Below are 9459 nucleotides of genomic sequence, written 5' to 3'. Positions count from 1 at the left end.
AAAAAATGAAATTGAATGGAACAGGATAATCTGGAAATGGTTTAAAAGGGAGAAATTGTCGAAAAGGAGGCGAAGGCGATTGAATGGGCTAAAAATCGGACAGGCTGTCCGGGGAAAAAAAAAAGGGGGGGGGGTGGTGGAAAAAGGGACAAAAGGGGTGCAACACGAGGACTTCCCAGGGGGTCACCCATCCTAGTACTACTCTCGCCCAAGCACGCTTAACTGCGGAGTTCTGATGGGATCCGGTGCATTAGTGCTGGTATGATCGCACCCAAAGATTAACCGCGACTTTATTGTCTTAAGCAGTAGACGGGGAAAAAAATGAAATTGAATGGAACAGGATAATCTGGAAATGGTTTAAAAGGGAGAAATTGTCGAAAAGGAGGCGAAGGCGATTGAATGGGCTAAAAATCGGACAGGCTGTCCGGGGAAAAAAAAAAGGGGGGGGTGGTGGAAAAAGGGACAAAAGGGGTGCAACACGAGGACTTCCCAGGGGGTGACCCATCCTAGTACTACTCTCGCCCAAGCACGCTTAACTGCGGAGTTCTGATGGGATCCGGTGCATTAGTGCTGGTATGATCGCACCCGAAGATTAACCGCGACTTTATTGTTTTAAGCAGTAGACGGGGAAAAAAATGAAATTGAATGGAACAGGATAATCTGGAAATGGTTTAAAAGGGAGAAATTGTCGAAAAGGAGGCGAAGGCGATTGAATGGGCTAAAAATCGGACAGGCTGTCCGGGGAAAAAAGAAAGGGGGGGGTGGTGGAAAAAGGGACAAAAGGGGTGCAACACGAGGACTTCCCAGGGGGTCACCCATCCTAGTACTACTCTCGCCCAAGCACGCTTAACTGCGGAGTTCTGATGGGATCCGGTGCATTAGTGCTGGTATGATCGCACCCGAAGATTAACCGCGACTTTATTGTTTTAAGCAGTAGACGGGGAAAAAAATGAAATTGAATGGAACAGGATAATCTGGAAATGGTTTAAAAGGGAGAAATTGTCGAAAAGGAGGCGAAGGCGATTGAATGGGCTAAAAATCGGACAGGCTGTCCGGGGAAAAAAAAAAGGGGGGGGGGGGTGGTGGAAAATAGGACAAAAGGGGTGCAACACGAGGACTTCCCAGGGGGTCACCCATCCTAGTACTACTCTCGCCCAAGCACGCTTAACTGCGGAGTTCTGATGGGATCCGGTGCATTAGTGTTGGTATGATCGCACCCGAAGATTAACTGCGACTTTATTGTTTTAAGCATTAGACGGGGAAAAAAATGAAATTGAATGGAACAGGATAATCTGGAAATGGTTTAAAAGGGAGAAATTGTCGAAAAGGAGGCGAAGGCGATTGAATGGGCTAAAAATCGGACAGGCTGTCCGGGAAAAAAAAAAGGGGGGGGGGTGGTGGAAAAAGGGACAAAAGGGGTGCAACACGAGGACTTCCCAGGGGGTCACCCATCCTAGTACTACTCTCGCCCAAGCACGCTTAACTGCGGAGTTCTGATGGGATCCGGTGCATTAGTGCTGGTATGATCGCACCCGAAGATTAACCGCGACTTTATTGTTTTAAGCAGTAGACGGGGAAAAAAATGAAATTGAATGGAACAGGATAATCTGGAAATGGTTTAAAAGGGAGAAATTGTCGAAAAGGAGGCGAAGGCGATTGAATGGGCTAAAAATCGGACAGGCTGTCCGGGGAAAAAAAAAAGGGGGGGGGGTGGTGGAAAAAGGGACAAAAGGGGTGCAACACGAGGACTTCCCAGGGGGTCACCCATCCTAGTACTACTCTCGCCCAAGCACGCTTAACTGCGGAGTTCTGATGGGATCCGGTGCATTAGTGCTGGTATGATCGCACCCAAAGATTAACCGCGACTTTATTGTCTTAAGCAGTAGACGGGGAAAAAAATGAAATTGAATGGAACAGGATAATCTGGAAATGGTTTAAAAGGGAGAAATTGTCGAAAAGGAGGCGAAGGCGATTGAATGGGCTAAAAATCGGACAGGCTGTCCGGGGAAAAAAAAAAGGGGGGGGTGGTGGAAAAAGGGACAAAAGGGGTGCAACACGAGGACTTCCCAGGGGGTGACCCATCCTAGTACTACTCTCGCCCAAGCACGCTTAACTGCGGAGTTCTGATGGGATCCGGTGCATTAGTGCTGGTATGATCGCACCCGAAGATTAACCGCGACTTTATTGTTTTAAGCAGTAGACGGGGAAAAAAATGAAATTGAATGGAACAGGATAATCTGGAAATGGTTTAAAAGGGAGAAATTGTCGAAAAGGAGGCGAAGGCGATTGAATGGGCTAAAAATCGGACAGGCTGTCCGGGGAAAAAAAAAGGGGGGGGGGTGGTGGAAAAAGCGACAAAAGGGGTGCAACACGAGGACTTCCCAGGGGGTCACCCATCCTAGTACTACTCTCGCCCAAGCACGCTTAACTGCGGAGTTCTGATGGGATCCGGTGCATTAGTGCTGGTATGATCGCACCCGAAGATTAACCGCGACTTTATTGTTTTAAGCAGTAGACGGGGAAAAAAATGAAATTGAATGGAACAGGATAATCTGGAAATGGTTTAAAAGGGAGAAATTGTCGAAAAGGAGGCGAAGGCGATTGAATGGGCTAAAAATCGGACAGGCTGTCCGGGGAAAAAAAAAAGGGGGGGGGGGTGGTGGAAAAAGGGACAAAAGGGGTGCAACACGAGGACTTCCCAGGGGGTCACCCATCCTAGTACTACTCTCGCCCAAGCACGCTTAACTGCGGAGTTCTGATGGGATCCGTTGCATTAGTGCTGGTATGATCGCACCCGAAGATTAACCGCGACTTTATTGTTTTAAGCAGTAGACGGGGAAAAAAATGAAATTGAATGGAAGAGGATAATCTGGAAATGGTTTAAAAGGGAGAAATTGTCGAAAAGGAGGCGAAGGCGATTGAATGGGCTAAAAATCGGACAGGCTGTCCGGGGAAAAAAAAAAGGGGGGGGGGTGGTGGAAAAAGGGACAAAAGGGGTGCAACACGAGGACTTCCCAGGGGGTCACCCATCCTAGTACTACTCTCGCCCAAGCACGCTTAACTGCGGAGTTCTGATGGGATCCGGTGCATTAGTGCTGGTATGATCGCACCCGAAGATTAACCGCAACTTTATTGTTTTAAGCAGTAGACGGGGAAAAAAATGAAATTGAATGGAACAGGATAATCTGGAAATGGTTTAAAAGGGAGAAATTGTCGAAAAGGAGGCGAAGGCGATTGAATGGGCTAAAAATCGGACAGGCTGTCCGGGGAAAAAAAAAAGGGGGGGGGTGGTGGAAAAAGGGACAAAAGGGGTGCAACACGAGGACTTCCCAGGGGGTCACCCATCCTAGTACTACTCTCGCCCAAGCACGCTTAACTGCGGAGTTCTGATGGGATCCGGTGCATTAGTGCTGGTATGATCGCACCCGAAGATTAACCGCGACTTTATTGTTTTAAGCAGTAGACGGGGAAAAAAATGAAATTGAATGGAACAGGATAATCTGGAAATGGTTTAAAAGGGAGAAATTGTCGAAAAGGAGGCGAAAGCGATTGAATGGGCTAAAAATCGGACAGGCTGTCCGGGGAAAAAAAAAAGGGGGGGGGTGGTGGAAAAAGGGACAAAAGGGGTGCAACACGAGGACTTCCCAGGGGGTCACCCATCCTAGTACTACTCTCGCCCAAGCACGCTTAACTGCGGAGTTCTGATGGGATCCGGTGCATTAGTGCTGGTATGATCGCACCCGAAGATTAACCGCGACTTTATTGTTTTAAGCAGTAGACGGGGAAAAAAATGAAATTGAATGGAACAGGATAATCTGGAAATGGTTTAAAAGGGAGAAATTGTCGAAAAGGAGGCGAAGGCGATTGAATGGGCTAAAAATCGGACAGGCTGTCCGGGGAAAAAAAAAAGGGGGGGGTGGAAAAAGGGACAAAAGGGGTGCAACACGAGGACTTCCCAGGGGGTCACCCATCCTAGTACTACTCTCGCCCAAGCACGCTTAACTGCGGAGTTCTGATGGGATCCGGTGCATTTGTGTTGGTATGATCGCACCCGAAGATTAACCGCGACTTTATTGTTTTAAGCAGTAGACGGGGAAAAAAATGAAATTGAATGGAACAGGATAATCTGGAAATGGTTTAAAAGGGAGAAATTTTCGAAAAGGAGGCGAAGGCGATTGAATGGGCTAAAAATCGGACAGGCTGTCCGGGGGAAAAAAAAAGGGGGGGGGTGGTGGAAAAAGGGACAAAAGGGGTGCAACACGAGGACTTCCCAGGGGGTCACCCATCCTAGTACTACTCTCGCCCAAGCACGCTTAACTGCGGAGTTCTGATGGGATCCGGTGCATTAGTGCTGGTATGATCGCACCCGAAGATTAACCGCGACTTTATTGTTTTAAGCAGTAGACGGGGAAAAAAATGAAATTGAATGGAACAGGATAATCTGGAAATGGTTTAAAAGGGAGAAATTGTCGAAAAGGAGGCGAAGGCGATTGAATGGGCTAAAAATCGGACAGGCTGTCCGGGGAAAAAAAAAGGGGGGGGGGGTGGTGGAAAAAGGGACAAAAGCGGTGCAACACGAGGACTTCCCAGGGGGTCACCCATCCCAGTACTACTCTCGCCCAAGCACGCTTAACTGCGGAGTTCTGATGGGATCCGGTGCATTAGTGCTGGTATGATCGCACCCGAAGATTAACCGCGACTTTATTGTTTTAAGCAGTAGACGGGGAAAAAAATGAAATTGAATGGAACAGGATAATCTGGAAATGGTTTAAAAGGGAGAAATTGTCGAAAAGGAGGCGAAGGCGATTGAATGGGCTAAAAATCGGACAGGCTGTCCGGGGAAAAAAAAAAGGGGGGGGGGTGGTGGAAAAAGGGACAAAAGGGGTGCAACACGAGGACTTCCCAGGGGGTCACCCATCCTAGTACTACTCTCGCCCAAGCACGCTTAACTGCGGAGTTCTGATGGGATCCGGTGCATTAGTGCTGGTATGATCGCACCCGAAAATTAACCGCGACTTTATTGTTTTAAGCAGTAGACGGGGAAAAAAATGAAATTGAATGGAACAGGATAATCTAGAAATGGTTTAAAAGGGAGAAATTGTCGAAAAGGAGGCGAAGGCGATTGAATGGGCTAAAAATCGGACAGGCTGTCCGGGGAAAAAAAAAAGGGGGGGGGGTGGTGGAAAAAGGGACAAAAGGGGTGCAACACGAGGACTTCCCAGGGGGTCACCCATCCTAGTACTACTCTCGCCCAAGCACGCTTAACTGCGGAGTTCTGATGGGATCCGGTGCATTAGTGCTGGTATGATCGCACCCGAAGATTAACCGCGACTTTATTGTTTTAAGCAGTAGACGGGGAAAAAAATGAAATTGAATGGAACAGGATAATCTGGAAATGGTTTAAAAGGGAGAAATTGTCGAAAAGGAGGCGAAGGCGATTGAATGGGCTAAAAATCGGACAGGATGTCCGGGGAAAAAAAAAAGAGGGGGGGGTGGTGGAAAAAGGGACAAAAGGGGTGCAACACGAGGACTTCCCAGGGGGTCACCCATCCTAGTACTACTCTCGCCCAAGCACGCTTAACTGCGGAGTTCTGATGGGATCAGGTGCATTAGTGCTGGTATGATCGCACCCGAAGATTAACCGCGACTTTGTTGTTTTAAGCAGTAGACGGGGAAAAAAATGAAGTTGAATGGAACAGGATAATCTGGAAATGGTTTAAAAGGGAGAAATTGTCGAAAAGGAGGCGAAGGCGATTGAATGGGCTAAAAATCGGACAGGCTGTCCGGGGAAAAAAAAAAGGGGGGGGGGTGGTGGAAGAAGGGACAAAAGGGGTGCAACACGAGGACTTCCCAGGGGGTCACCCATCCTAGTACTACTCTCGCCCAAGCACGCTTAACTGCGGAGTTCTGATGGGATCCGGTGCATTAGTGCTGGTATGATCGCACCCGAAGATTAACCGCGACTTTATTGTTTTAAGCAGTAGACGGGGAAAAAAATGAAATTGAATGGAACAGGATAATCTGGAAATGGTTTAAAAGGGAGAAATTGTCGAAAAGGAGGCGAAGGCGATTGAATGGGCTAAAAATCGGACAGGCTGTCCGGGGAAAAAAAAAAGGGGGGGGGTGGTGGAAAAAGGGACAAAAGGGGTGCAACACGAGGACTTCCCAGGGGGTCACCCATCCTAGTACTACTCTCGCCCAAGCACGCTTAACTGCGGAGTTCTGATGGGATCCGGTGCATTAGTGCTGGTATGATCGCACCCGAAGATTAACCGCGACTTTATTGTTTTAAGCAGTAGACGGGGAAAAAAATGAAATTGAATGGAACAGGATAATCTGGAAATGGTTTAAAAGGGAGAAATTGTCGAAAAGGAGGCGAAGGCGATTGAATGGGCTAAAAATCGGACAGGCTGTCCGGGGAAAAAAAAAAGGGGGGGGGGGTGGTGGAAAAAGGGACAAAATGGGTGCAACACGAGGACTTCCCAGGGGGTCACCCATCCTAGTACTACTCTCGCCCAAGCACGCTTAACTGCGGAGTTCTGATGGGATCCAGTGCATTAGTGCTGGTATGATCGCACCCGAAGATTAACCGCGACTTTATTGTTTTAAGCAGTAGACGGGGAAAAAAATGAAATTGAATGGAACAGGATAATCTGGAAATGGTTTAAAAGGGAGAAATTGTCGAAAAGGAGGCGAAGGCGATTGAATGGGCTAAAAATCGGACAGGCTGTCCGGGGAAAAAAAAAGGGGGGGGGGTGGTGGAAAAAGGGACAAAAGGGGTGCAACACGAGGACTTCCCAGGGGGTCACCCATCCTAGTACTACTCTCGCCCAAGCACGCTTAACTGCGGAGTTCTGATGGGATCCGGTGCATTAGTGCTGGTATGATCGCACCCGAAGATTAACCGCGACTTTATTGCTTTAAGCAGTAGACGGGGAAAAAAATGAAATTGAATGGAACAGGATAATCTGGAAATGGTTTAAAAGGGAGAAATTGTCGAAAAGGAGGCGAAGGCGATTGAATGGGCAAAAAATCGGACAGGCTGTCCGGGGAAAAAAAAAAGGGGGGGGGTGGTGGAAAAAGGGACAAAAAGGGTGCAACACGAGGACTTCCCAGGGGGTCACCCATCCTAGTACTACTCTCGCCCAAGCACGCTTAACTGCGGAGTTCTGATGGGATCCGGTGCATTAGTGCTGGTATGATCGCACCCGAAGATTAACCGCGACTTTATTGTTTTAAGCAGTAGACGGGGAAAAAAATGAAATTGAATGGAACAGGATAATCTGGAAATGGTTTAAAAGGGAGAAATTGTCGAAAAGGAGGCGAAGGCGATTGAATGGGCTAAAAATCGGACAGGCTGTCCGGAGAAAGAAAAAAGGGGGGGGGGTGGTGGAAAAAGGGACAAAAGGGGGGCAACACGAGGACTTCCCAGGGGGTCACCCATCCTAGTACTACTCTCGCCCAAGCACGCTTAACTGCGGAGTTCTGATGGGATCCGGTGCATTAGTGCAGGTATGATCGCACCCGAAGATTAACCGCGACTTTATTGTTTTAAGCAGTAGACGGGGAAAAAAATGAAATTGAATGGAACAGGATAATCTGGAAATGGTTTAAAAGGGAGAAATTGTCGAAAAGGAGGCGAAGGCGATTGAATGGGCTAAAAATCGGACAGGCTGTCCGGGGAAAAAAAAAAAGGGGAGGGGTGGTGGAAAAAGGGACAAAAGGAGTGCAACACGAGGACTTCCCAGGGGGTCACCCATCCTAGTACTACTCTCGCCCAAGCACGCTTAACTGCGGAGTTCTGATGGGATCCGGTGCATTAGTGCTGGTATGATCGCACCCGAAGATTAACCGCGACTTTATTGTTTTAAGCAGTAGACGGGGAAAAAAATGAAATTGAATGGAACAGGATAATCTGGAAATGGTTTAAAAGGGAGAAATTGTCGAAAAGGAGGCGAAGGCGATTGAATGGGCTAAAAATCGGACAGGCTGTCCGGGGAAAAAAAAAAGGGGGGGGGTGGTGGAAAAAGGGACAAAAGGGGTGCAACACGAGGACTTCCCAGGGGGTCACCCATCCTAGTACTACTCTCGCCCAAGCACGCTTAACTGCGGAGTTCTGATGGGATCCGGTGCATTAGTGCTGGTATGATCGCACCCGAAGATTAACCGCGACTTTATTGTTTTAAGCAGTAGACGGGGAAAAAAATGAAATTGAATGGAACAGGATAATCTAGAAATGATTTAAAAGGGAGAAATTGTCGAAAAGGAGGCGAAGGCGATTGAATGGGCTAAAAATCGGACAGGCTGTCCGGGGAAAAAAAAAAGGGGGGGTGGTGGAAAAAGGGACAAAAGGGGTGCAACACGAGGACTTCCCAGGGGGTCACCCATCCTAGTACTACTCTCGCCCAAGCACGCTTAACTGCGGAGTTCTGATGGGATCCGGTGCATTAGTGCTGGTATGATCGCACCCGAAGATTAACCGCGACTTTATTGTTTTAAGCAGTAGACGGGGAAAAAAATGAAATTGAATGGAACAGGATAATCTGGAAATGGTTTAAAAGGGAGAAATTGTTGAAAAGGAGGCGGAGGCGAAGGCGATTGAATGGGCTAAAAATCGGACAGGCTGTCCGGGGAAAAAAAAAAGGGGGGGGGTGGTGGAAAAAGGGACAAAAGGGGTGCAACACGAGGACTTCCCAGGGGGTCACCCATCCTAGTACTACTCTCGCCCAAGCACGCTTAACTGCGGAGTTCTGATGGGATCCGGTGCATTAGTGCTGGTATGATCGCACCCGAAGATTAACCGCGACTTTATTGTTTTAAGCAGTAGACGGGGAAAAAAATGAAATTGAATGGAACAGGATAATCTGGAAATGGTTTAAAAGGGAGAAATTGTCGAAAAGGAGGCGAAGGCGATTGAATGGGCTAAAAATCGGACAGGCTGTCCGGAGAAAGAAAAAAGGGGGGGGGGGTGGTGGAAAAAGGGACAAAAGGGGTGCAACACGAGGACTTCCCAGGGGGTCACCCATCCTAGTACTACTCTCGCCCAAGCACGCTTAACTGCGGAGTTCTGATGGGATCCGGTGCATTAGTGCTGGTATGATCGCACCCGAAGATTAACCGCGACTTTATTGTTTTAAGCAGTAGACGGGGAAAAAAATGAAATTGAATGGAACAGGATAATCTGGAAATGATTTATAAGGGAGAAATTGTCGAAAAGGAGGCGAAGGCGATTGAATGGGCTAAAAATCGGACAGGCTGTCCGGGGAAAAAAAAAAGGGGGGGGTGGTGGAAAAAGGGACAAAAGGGGTGCAACACGAGGACTTCCCAGGGGGTCACCCAAACTAGTACTACTCTCGCCCAAGCACGCTTAACTGCGGAGTTCTGATGGGATCCGGTGCATTAGTGCTGGTATGATCGCACCCGAAGATTAACCGCGACTTTATTGTTTTAAGCAGTAGA

The 9459-nt window shown here is 48.2% G+C and overlaps 30 non-coding genes across 30 annotated transcripts; all 30 read right to left on the bottom strand.

The window, feature by feature from the left end:
- Positions 1–154: 154 nt before the first annotated feature.
- On the bottom strand, positions 155–273 carry LOC145812430 (5S ribosomal RNA). The gene has a single exon (XR_014355885.1). It is a non-coding gene; the product is annotated as a 5S ribosomal RNA (ribosomal RNA).
- A 195-nt stretch (positions 274–468) lies between these two features.
- Positions 469–587, bottom strand: LOC145809362 (5S ribosomal RNA). Its single transcript, XR_014352895.1, has one exon. It is a non-coding gene; the product is annotated as a 5S ribosomal RNA (ribosomal RNA).
- A 195-nt stretch (positions 588–782) lies between these two features.
- On the bottom strand, positions 783–901 carry LOC145812420 (5S ribosomal RNA). The gene has a single exon (XR_014355884.1). It is a non-coding gene; the product is annotated as a 5S ribosomal RNA (ribosomal RNA).
- A 199-nt stretch (positions 902–1100) lies between these two features.
- Positions 1101–1219, bottom strand: LOC145809977 (5S ribosomal RNA). Its single transcript, XR_014353544.1, has one exon. It is a non-coding gene; the product is annotated as a 5S ribosomal RNA (ribosomal RNA).
- A 196-nt stretch (positions 1220–1415) lies between these two features.
- Positions 1416–1534, bottom strand: LOC145812410 (5S ribosomal RNA). Its single transcript, XR_014355883.1, has one exon. It is a non-coding gene; the product is annotated as a 5S ribosomal RNA (ribosomal RNA).
- Positions 1535–1731: 197 nt separating this feature from the next.
- On the bottom strand, positions 1732–1850 carry LOC145812406 (5S ribosomal RNA). The gene has a single exon (XR_014355881.1). It is a non-coding gene; the product is annotated as a 5S ribosomal RNA (ribosomal RNA).
- Positions 1851–2045: 195 nt separating this feature from the next.
- Positions 2046–2164, bottom strand: LOC145809361 (5S ribosomal RNA). Its single transcript, XR_014352894.1, has one exon. It is a non-coding gene; the product is annotated as a 5S ribosomal RNA (ribosomal RNA).
- Positions 2165–2360: 196 nt separating this feature from the next.
- On the bottom strand, positions 2361–2479 carry LOC145812401 (5S ribosomal RNA). The gene has a single exon (XR_014355880.1). It is a non-coding gene; the product is annotated as a 5S ribosomal RNA (ribosomal RNA).
- Positions 2480–2677: 198 nt separating this feature from the next.
- LOC145809842 (5S ribosomal RNA) lies at positions 2678–2796 on the bottom strand. Its single transcript, XR_014353410.1, has one exon. It is a non-coding gene; the product is annotated as a 5S ribosomal RNA (ribosomal RNA).
- A 197-nt stretch (positions 2797–2993) lies between these two features.
- LOC145812398 (5S ribosomal RNA) lies at positions 2994–3112 on the bottom strand. The gene has a single exon (XR_014355879.1). It is a non-coding gene; the product is annotated as a 5S ribosomal RNA (ribosomal RNA).
- Positions 3113–3308: 196 nt separating this feature from the next.
- LOC145812395 (5S ribosomal RNA) lies at positions 3309–3427 on the bottom strand. The gene has a single exon (XR_014355877.1). It is a non-coding gene; the product is annotated as a 5S ribosomal RNA (ribosomal RNA).
- A 196-nt stretch (positions 3428–3623) lies between these two features.
- On the bottom strand, positions 3624–3742 carry LOC145812394 (5S ribosomal RNA). Its single transcript, XR_014355876.1, has one exon. It is a non-coding gene; the product is annotated as a 5S ribosomal RNA (ribosomal RNA).
- Positions 3743–3934: 192 nt separating this feature from the next.
- On the bottom strand, positions 3935–4053 carry LOC145810350 (5S ribosomal RNA). The gene has a single exon (XR_014353924.1). It is a non-coding gene; the product is annotated as a 5S ribosomal RNA (ribosomal RNA).
- A 196-nt stretch (positions 4054–4249) lies between these two features.
- LOC145812390 (5S ribosomal RNA) lies at positions 4250–4368 on the bottom strand. Its single transcript, XR_014355875.1, has one exon. It is a non-coding gene; the product is annotated as a 5S ribosomal RNA (ribosomal RNA).
- A 197-nt stretch (positions 4369–4565) lies between these two features.
- Positions 4566–4684, bottom strand: LOC145809860 (5S ribosomal RNA). Its single transcript, XR_014353428.1, has one exon. It is a non-coding gene; the product is annotated as a 5S ribosomal RNA (ribosomal RNA).
- A 197-nt stretch (positions 4685–4881) lies between these two features.
- LOC145812388 (5S ribosomal RNA) lies at positions 4882–5000 on the bottom strand. The gene has a single exon (XR_014355874.1). It is a non-coding gene; the product is annotated as a 5S ribosomal RNA (ribosomal RNA).
- A 197-nt stretch (positions 5001–5197) lies between these two features.
- LOC145812387 (5S ribosomal RNA) lies at positions 5198–5316 on the bottom strand. The gene has a single exon (XR_014355873.1). It is a non-coding gene; the product is annotated as a 5S ribosomal RNA (ribosomal RNA).
- A 197-nt stretch (positions 5317–5513) lies between these two features.
- On the bottom strand, positions 5514–5632 carry LOC145809993 (5S ribosomal RNA). Its single transcript, XR_014353560.1, has one exon. It is a non-coding gene; the product is annotated as a 5S ribosomal RNA (ribosomal RNA).
- Positions 5633–5829: 197 nt separating this feature from the next.
- Positions 5830–5948, bottom strand: LOC145812386 (5S ribosomal RNA). The gene has a single exon (XR_014355872.1). It is a non-coding gene; the product is annotated as a 5S ribosomal RNA (ribosomal RNA).
- A 196-nt stretch (positions 5949–6144) lies between these two features.
- LOC145812382 (5S ribosomal RNA) lies at positions 6145–6263 on the bottom strand. Its single transcript, XR_014355871.1, has one exon. It is a non-coding gene; the product is annotated as a 5S ribosomal RNA (ribosomal RNA).
- A 198-nt stretch (positions 6264–6461) lies between these two features.
- On the bottom strand, positions 6462–6580 carry LOC145809646 (5S ribosomal RNA). Its single transcript, XR_014353207.1, has one exon. It is a non-coding gene; the product is annotated as a 5S ribosomal RNA (ribosomal RNA).
- Positions 6581–6776: 196 nt separating this feature from the next.
- On the bottom strand, positions 6777–6895 carry LOC145812377 (5S ribosomal RNA). Its single transcript, XR_014355870.1, has one exon. It is a non-coding gene; the product is annotated as a 5S ribosomal RNA (ribosomal RNA).
- Positions 6896–7091: 196 nt separating this feature from the next.
- Positions 7092–7210, bottom strand: LOC145808993 (5S ribosomal RNA). The gene has a single exon (XR_014352488.1). It is a non-coding gene; the product is annotated as a 5S ribosomal RNA (ribosomal RNA).
- A 197-nt stretch (positions 7211–7407) lies between these two features.
- On the bottom strand, positions 7408–7526 carry LOC145809840 (5S ribosomal RNA). Its single transcript, XR_014353408.1, has one exon. It is a non-coding gene; the product is annotated as a 5S ribosomal RNA (ribosomal RNA).
- Positions 7527–7723: 197 nt separating this feature from the next.
- Positions 7724–7842, bottom strand: LOC145809025 (5S ribosomal RNA). Its single transcript, XR_014352519.1, has one exon. It is a non-coding gene; the product is annotated as a 5S ribosomal RNA (ribosomal RNA).
- Positions 7843–8038: 196 nt separating this feature from the next.
- LOC145812373 (5S ribosomal RNA) lies at positions 8039–8157 on the bottom strand. Its single transcript, XR_014355869.1, has one exon. It is a non-coding gene; the product is annotated as a 5S ribosomal RNA (ribosomal RNA).
- A 194-nt stretch (positions 8158–8351) lies between these two features.
- Positions 8352–8470, bottom strand: LOC145812368 (5S ribosomal RNA). The gene has a single exon (XR_014355868.1). It is a non-coding gene; the product is annotated as a 5S ribosomal RNA (ribosomal RNA).
- Positions 8471–8672: 202 nt separating this feature from the next.
- On the bottom strand, positions 8673–8791 carry LOC145812363 (5S ribosomal RNA). Its single transcript, XR_014355866.1, has one exon. It is a non-coding gene; the product is annotated as a 5S ribosomal RNA (ribosomal RNA).
- Positions 8792–8989: 198 nt separating this feature from the next.
- LOC145812359 (5S ribosomal RNA) lies at positions 8990–9108 on the bottom strand. Its single transcript, XR_014355865.1, has one exon. It is a non-coding gene; the product is annotated as a 5S ribosomal RNA (ribosomal RNA).
- Positions 9109–9303: 195 nt separating this feature from the next.
- On the bottom strand, positions 9304–9422 carry LOC145809876 (5S ribosomal RNA). Its single transcript, XR_014353444.1, has one exon. It is a non-coding gene; the product is annotated as a 5S ribosomal RNA (ribosomal RNA).
- Between the last annotated feature and the right edge of the window lie 37 nt (positions 9423–9459).

Source organism: Camellia sinensis, chromosome 14, assembly GCF_055761805.1.
Source record: "Camellia sinensis isolate YWXY chromosome 14, ASM5576180v1, whole genome shotgun sequence".
In the NCBI taxonomy this organism is placed as follows: Eukaryota; Viridiplantae; Streptophyta; class Magnoliopsida; order Ericales; family Theaceae; genus Camellia; species Camellia sinensis.
This window is presented reverse-complemented; position numbering and strand designations above follow the sequence as displayed.